The sequence below is a fragment of the Nomascus leucogenys genome, chromosome 19, assembly GCF_006542625.1.
Source record: "Nomascus leucogenys isolate Asia chromosome 19, Asia_NLE_v1, whole genome shotgun sequence".
Classification (NCBI taxonomy): Eukaryota; Metazoa; Chordata; class Mammalia; order Primates; family Hylobatidae; genus Nomascus; species Nomascus leucogenys.
In genome coordinates, this window is record NC_044399.1 from 18,562,577 (window position 1) to 18,570,331 (window position 7,755).

Here is a 7,755-nt window from a genome sequence, read left to right on the forward strand (position 1 = left end):
TTATCCAACACTCCATGTGGTTTAGAAAAACCTCCTTATTTGCTTCAAGGAAATCAATAAAGACTCTCTCTCTGTCTCTCTCTCTCTCTCTCTCTTCCTATCTGTGTAAGAATAGGTGTGTATATATATACATATATATCTCCTATAGGTTCCTTTTTCTGGAACCCCCTGACTAATACATGTACCATATAGCATAACACAAAATCACAAGAATGATATTTCATCATATTTACAAATTTAGGGGATTATGCCAGGATATCTCAGAAAGGAAGAGGTCATTTTAGAAATTCTGCTTACCACACTGAAGCATACATTCTTCCAGTTCAGGGAGAAGTTTCAGTATCCAAGTGATATTACATAGAAGGTGACACCTCCTCAGAATAAGAAGACTTGGAGTGAGAACGAAGTTTCCAGTAAACAAATGGGAAAACCTTCAACTGCACTAACAAATTCTCTGCAGTTGCTGATAGAATAAAACTACAGGAAAGGCACAGATAATCTAGCAAGGAGAAAAAGAAAGGAAAACATAAACAAAGTTTTGTTAGAAAGGATCCAAAAAAACCAACCCCAAGCTTAAATATACTGACACAAACAACATGAAACAAATGAAAAAAAAACGGAGCCATAAAGGGAAAGAAACCATGCAAGAGAATAATCAGCGAGGAGGCCAAGAGCACAGAGACCAGAGAGAGGATGAATACAGAACAGAGGGTCCTGAATGAGAATTCCAAGATGATAGAAAACACCAAGTAAACAAATACCCAGCTCGGAGTCAAGAAGCTGCTTCAAGGCTAAGAAGTTCCAAGATTTAGAAAGTGGGGGTGGTAGTGATAGGGTGGAACCAGGAGATTTCACTGTAGATCAAGCTAGTTGATTGTAAAGACGAAGTCATATATTAGCTATGAATAGTATAGCAAAATGATCCCATTGAAAGGAAATATAGGCAGCAAGGTTGAAAACTAGACGTCCTACAGTAGGTATCATTTAATCTTCACAGAATCCTGTGCTATTATAATTATTTGTCTTTACCTTCTACCTAATTCAAGAAAAATAAATTATAAGATACTAAAGATGAAAAGAACCCTTAGGGATCAGCTAGTCTAGCCTGTTTTTATAAACTGGTAAACTATGGGCCAGGGAAGGAAATAAAATGGACTGCGTCAAACAGTGAAACTCAAGACAGTCAAGTCTAGGGAAACCTGCCTTTTAATTCCCAGCCCATGCTCTTTCTAGCACAGGGGGCTATGGGCCTCTCTTTTGCTGGATAAGCTAAGCATCAAAGATAAAGCTTATGCTGTTTAGTAGACAGGGACCAAAAAGTAGGTTTCGCCCAAGAGTGCATCCTCTGTTAAAAAAAAAAAAAAATCGTGAGTGTTCTTTTAGGAAATTTTTTAAAGTCTATACTTGTATATTTCATGCTACCCCAAACTCTTTCTCAGGAAGAGTATTTATGTTTTCACGCAAAAAATTTTGGAATAAAATTTTGATTTTATTTCAATTATTAATGGCTTTTAAAGTATGAAAACTTCTGTGTTAGTGGGGCTGGAAGTGGGGATCTTTTTTTTTTTTTTTTTTTTGAGGCAGAGTCTCGCTCTGTCGCCAGGCTGGAGTGTAGTGGCATGATCTCGGCTCACTGCAACCTCTGCCTGCCAGGTTCAAGAGATTCTCCTGCCTCAGCCTGCCTCGTAGCTGGGACTACAGGCACACGCCACCACACCCAGCTAATTTTTGTATTTTTAGTAGAGATGGGGTTTCACCATGTTGGCCAGGATGGTCTCAGTCTCTTGACCTCGTGATCCGCCCACCTTGGCCTCCCAAAGTGCTGGGATTACAGGCGTGAGCCACTGCGCCCGGATGAAGTGGAGATCTTATAAGTTTATGAAAGTGAAAATATTTTTGAATAACTTTATATGGTAAATAAAGGTTTAGCCCCCATCAAATGCTATTATGTGTGAAAAGTGAATAACTGTTAGGCAATGTGTGGTCTACACATGAACTCATACAGCCACTGGATAAATAACTGTATAAAAATATATAAGAACCTCCATTGCTGGACCTCAGTTTCTATCCGTGAAAGGTAGAATTTGAAGTAGATTATTTATACTTCCCATTTTAGGGCTAACGTACTATGACTTTAGGAATATGTGCCACACATATGGCTGTTTGGGTATGCCCTGCAAACTTCCAGGGGGCACCATTCTCATTGCAGTCTGCTTGAATGTGCCCCCTGAAGTTATGGCATATGAAAGCTGAGATGTGATACTTAGTGTTATACAGAAAAAAAAATACATCTCAAAAGGGAACAGTATAATATATGGAAGATAGTATTAGACCATCAGCCTAATAAAGCATCATCTCACATTTAGCTACAATCCTCCAGAACTTCCCTCATGATGGCTGAAAATAGAAGATATTATTTTGTTCTGGCTGAGAAGAGCCCTTTTGCTATTTAGATACCATCCTAATTTAGTGAGAATCCAGCTCCGTAACTGTCCAGCTTGCAGTCAGGAGCATGGGAATGCACCCAACAACAGTTGGAGAAAGGAGAGTATAGTGATGAGCTCAGGCGTCTAAACATAGATATAAGATGAGCCAAAAATTGAGGAGGAGGTTGCACAAGGAACAGTCCAGTGAAAAGGCAGCATATCCTGTGGGCATGCACAGAGGCATGAAAAACTGAGAATTAAAAATACACAACATTAACCCAGCTAATTAATTAATTAATAACTTGAATTTGAGGCATATCCCTACATGGGCATGTTCTTTGGTTTTGATTCATATAATAACAAATAATACTGTTTTGAGTCATAACCTATGAAAAAGACTCTTTTCAGATTCTGAGCTTACCCAGGGCAAAGTATTATGGCAGGTATTTGAGGTCTCCATTCTAAGAAAGACAGAGACATTAGTAGATAGAGTTATAGATTAAGAGAGGGAAAGAGAAAGAGGGAGAAAGGGGAGGAGAGACCCAGAGCAAACATTTGAAGGATCTCTTACAGATTTAACCGTTTTTTTCAGTTTCATAAATGTCAAATCTCTCTCTAGATAAAGTCTAACATGGGCTACTGGAAGAGCACATGCCATTTCCTATGCTGAAGCTAATGACCACAGCAACAACACTTTGCACTCAACAACACTTGCACTCTGGCACCTGAACATAAAGGAGCAATAAAGTAAAGCAGCCACTTAAAAGAAGGAAGGTCGGCCAGGCATGGTGGCTCACACCTGTAATCCTAGTACTTTGGGAGGCCGAGGCAGGCAGATTACCTGAAGTCAGGAGTTTGAGATCAGCCTGGCCAAGATAATGAAACCCCATCTCTACTAAAAATACAAAAATTAGCCAGGTGTGGTGGTGGGCGCCTGTAATTCCAGCTACTTGGGAGGCAGATATAGGAGAATCGCTTGAGCCTGGGAGGCAGAGGTTGCAGTGAGGCGAGATCGCACCATTGCACTCCAGCCTGGGTGACAAAGAGTGAGACTCTGCCAAAAAAAAAAAAAAAAAGAGGAAGGTCTTGCTTTGGTTTGGGGTAAACATCCTTCCTACAGCTCTTTGAGACCAAAAATTAAGTAGTATAAATTCAGCTGAATTCATACATTCTTCTTTTATGTTTCTCAGAATCAAGCACAGAGAAAATAAATCTTTCATTCATTATCAACGATTTTCTCATTCAAAAATGCATGTAATAAAAATACATGTATTATGATCTAGGTGCTGGGAATGAACACAACCTTAGAAAATAGACCCACTCTGCTCATTGAAGTATTGAAACATTGCATAATATTTAATAATTTTTTCAGGAACGTTAACAAGCAATGACACAAGATCTTTGAAGCCATGGATTCCTGCCTTCTGCAGTGGGAGTGATATCTTTAAGTGTTCTTCCCATTGCTGACCTGCAGCCACATGAAGATTAAATGAAATGAGATAACAGCTACAAGATACATTGCCAAGGTGGCTTCCTTTATCAGTATGGATGTGCCTTGGCGCACCAGAAGTGCTCAATAATGTTAATCTGTTAATTCATGGACTCACGTATTTTCCATTGCTCAATTCCTTTAATTTACATTATATCTCCTTTCTTACATAAATCTCTTTGCTCATGAAGATGCTAAGCTGTGTGTTTCAGGTACACACATGAAACATCCTGAAACCTGATCCCATTTCAATGAGGCCACACTTTCCCTGCTCCAGACACCAAGAACTAAGTCCAGAAGATGCTGCTTGAAGTTCAGATATGGGAACCAGACAAATAGCTTTAGACTACAAGCAAAAAATCAGTCATTAAGTGCTAGTTGCTGTTTTCCCACCTATTTCCCTTGCCTGAGCCTTCCCATCCAGATCCTCCACCTCTACACCTACCTGGTTAAAAATGTCAGCTTTGGGGGGCACATTTGCTTAGCCATCTACTTCCTGGCTCTTGGATTCTGTTTGCTAGGTCCTGTCGTCATCCCCAGGCTGGAAGCCAATGTTTGCACTGGGTGGGAGTAAAGGGAGGCATAAACAGAATCAACCCGCTTGTGCTTTAAAAAATCAGGCTAGAATTATATACATATTTCATGTCAGAAAAATAAAATGTGTCTTGGCGGTGGATGGGAAGTTGGAGCACTTGGACGGGGAGTAGAGAGTTGGCAGATGTGTTCCCCTTTTCCTTGGCCCCCCGCCTGACAATCATTCAACCTTTTACTCTTAGAGTCAGCTCCTTCCCCCTCCTCTGAGGCCTTCCAAGTGCTACAACATCCTTGCCGTCATCCTTAGCATGACTTGAAAAGGAAGACAGCACTTTTACAAAATGGTGTACATTCTCTAAATTATATAAGTCTTGTGTTCATGTCACTGGAGTGAACCCCAATTTTGCTTTAATCACAAAGCCAGGTTCAGAAAACAAGACCAATTCACACAAGAATGAGGTTATCTAAATGTGAACATGTTTAGAAATCAGCCGCTTAACCAGAAATGGAGTTCCCATTTCTCAGGTTCATCAAGTACTAAGAAGACTTTTTAATTATTTATTAATTTATTATTTTTTTGAGACAGGGTCTTGCTCTGTCCCCCAGGCTTGGAGTGCAGTGGTACAGTCATGGCTCACTGCAGCCTCGAATTTCTGGGCTTAAGTGATCCTTCCACCTCAGCCTCCTGAGTTGCTAGGATTACAGGCACGAGCCGCCATGCCCAGCTGAAGAGTATAATTTGCAAAAAATTTAACTACATTTCTCTTAGCTCCTTTGTTCTCTTTCAACTCAAGTGGATCTGTTTCTCAATTCCTGGTCTTTCCTGAGACCACCCAGGATTGCAGTGTCTCCTGAGTTTTTATCAGCACATCCTGTGGCCTTTGTCCTAATCCTGCCACCTCTCCTTTCACAAGCCAGCTCCCCGTGCTTCCCATGGGATTCCTAGGAAAGACCACTCCACTGTCCTTCTCCTATATCTTCAAATTCCAGAAAGTGTTCTTTCTCCTACACTATAGTTTCTGGAACCCTGTAGACTTGTGGTGATGGTGTTGCTTGTGTTGATGTGACCCCTGAGGCCCCATGGTGGTTGTAGGAGGTACTGAAAAACATTTTATGCACCTACATGACAGCTTCTAGACCCTTGCTTTCCCACCGTCCTGAACATAACTCTCCTTCATTGAGGCTCATGACACCAGCTAGCTCTCCTCATCCGTATGTTGATCATCTGCCAGACTCTATGGAGTACATTTTCTCATGCTTGGCACCCTTTTGTAGTCTGGCGGGAAGTCTGGCTCCCCATCTTCAATCTTGAAACTGCTTTGGGAAGTTTCACCATCCACAATCCTAAAACCTTGCTAATTCAAATGGCTTTAGACTCTCCTCTAACCTAAACAATCCACTCCAAAAACCATAAGCCAGATCACAGAACTCTTCAACTCTTAGAAAGCCCCTGACTTCCACCAAAACACTATATTTAGAAACCTGACCCCACTAGCTGTGTTTAAACAGTGCAACAATCTAGTTTACTATGGAAAGAGATTTTTCCAATTAAGGTTGTGTGTTCAGAGTTTCCTTCTTCTGATATTAAAATAAAAACAAATACTATAGTAAACCCCAAACAAAATACTTTGTCTGGGGAGAAGGAAAGCAATGGGCACCACAGAAAAAATCAGGAGTGTAGGGGGCCTTTCGTCCTATATGAATCGCTCACCCCTCTGTAATTGTAAGAACAAATTCAATACTAAACAGCAAATACTTTGGATGCATCTCATTTCTTCTTCAGGAAAAAGATAGCATTTCTGCTGAGGCTCCATGAAGTGGGAGGGAAGGAAAAAGCGAGAATCTCTATATGCTATGATTTCCTGGGTTGTCTGTTGTGAAGAACACAGTGTATTCCAGGTCCCAGTTCCCTCTGTGGTCAGCCATCAGATGCAAGCTGAAGGTGACATGTTCTGTCACACTAAAAATGTACGTGCACTATTCCTGTTTGCTGTACTTTCTTTTGACATGACTGAAATAGGAGGCTGGGAAACTTGCCTTATCTAGAATTGAGTCCCAGATCTTGGCATTGTCTAAAGCAATCCAGGAATTTAAGTTACACTAATGTAATTTTACCTCTTGTGCCAAAAACAACTTTTGATTGGGTCTGCTACACTTACTTTGTAGGCCATACATTCTTCCCCAAATGTGACCACTGATGAACTAGCTTCAACTAATTTCTGAGAATTTTCAGGCCAAGGGAATAGCCCCAAACACTCTGAATTTAACTGACTTTTTTTTGACGGGCTACGCCTCCCTTGGCTCTGTGTGTCAGCAGAATTAACCAATGCTATATCATTTTTTATAGATTGTGAACAAGAAGGACCTCAAGTGTGACCCCTGTTGGGCCCCAGTAAATCTCACAGCACCAAGTTAAAGACACTCCTCTGGGCTTTGTTTTTCCACCAGTCTATCATCTCCGCCCATGCACTCTGGATTTTAGCAAAACTTTTCATCTGAGATTCACAGTAGGATTTTTTTTTTAACATCTGCTGATGATCCAAATAGGTTATTGCATAGGATCCAATTTGTCACTTGACCTCCAGGAACATCCCACTGTTCTGCATTAAAACAGAATTCTGTCCTCTCATAAAAGAGTCTATATTTCCTTCTTGCATGTGCCTAGTAGCATTTTCCTTTTTAAACACCAATCTCATGGGATTATTCCTTCTAGACTTCTCCTTCCTAGAGAAAGTATACACACTTGTTCTTTATTTCAGTCTGAAAGAAAGTCATTCGAAGCAGGAAATTAGGCAATCACCAGTTCTGTCTTCATTTATTTGAAGCTACTTTGTTTTCATTTGGCTTAGGGACTCGGGATATTAATTTGAAAATCAAGAATTTGTTTTGTAAAATGGTATACTCCCATATACTTTCACATAACTATTATATTATTCTTATATTAAAACCAATACATAATGTTATCAAATAGAATGAGAAATAAACTTACATGCATTTTGCAAAGAGATCAAGACTTCCAAAGTATTTTCAATATGTAGCTGTCAACTTCAGCCTTTCACCCCAGAAACTCTAGTTACATGTTTTGTCTTCTCTTCAGGAAGCGGTAGGAGAAGCACATCTTTAAAAGTTTATCACAGAAGAAATGAGGAAGATGATGAAACAGAGGATCATGATGATTATCATAAACTAGCTGGTGATCCCTTGGACTTTAACTCAGAGCTCCACCCTCTTATTCTACAGAACAAAGCAAAACAAAACAAAACTGACAAATATAAAGAAAATTATAACTCATAATTCACAACCATG

General features: G+C 40.1%; 1 long non-coding RNA gene across 1 annotated transcript; it reads right to left on the reverse strand.

Moving 5' to 3' along the window:
• Nucleotides 1-259: 259 nt before the first annotated feature.
• On the reverse strand, nucleotides 260-7,510 carry LOC115831533. Its single transcript, XR_004027034.1, has 3 exons — nucleotides 7,439-7,510; nucleotides 4,361-4,475; nucleotides 260-499 (listed from the first exon to the last, which is right to left on the reverse strand). It is a non-coding gene; the product is annotated as an uncharacterized LOC115831533 (long non-coding RNA).
• Between the last annotated feature and the right edge of the window lie 245 nt (nucleotides 7,511-7,755).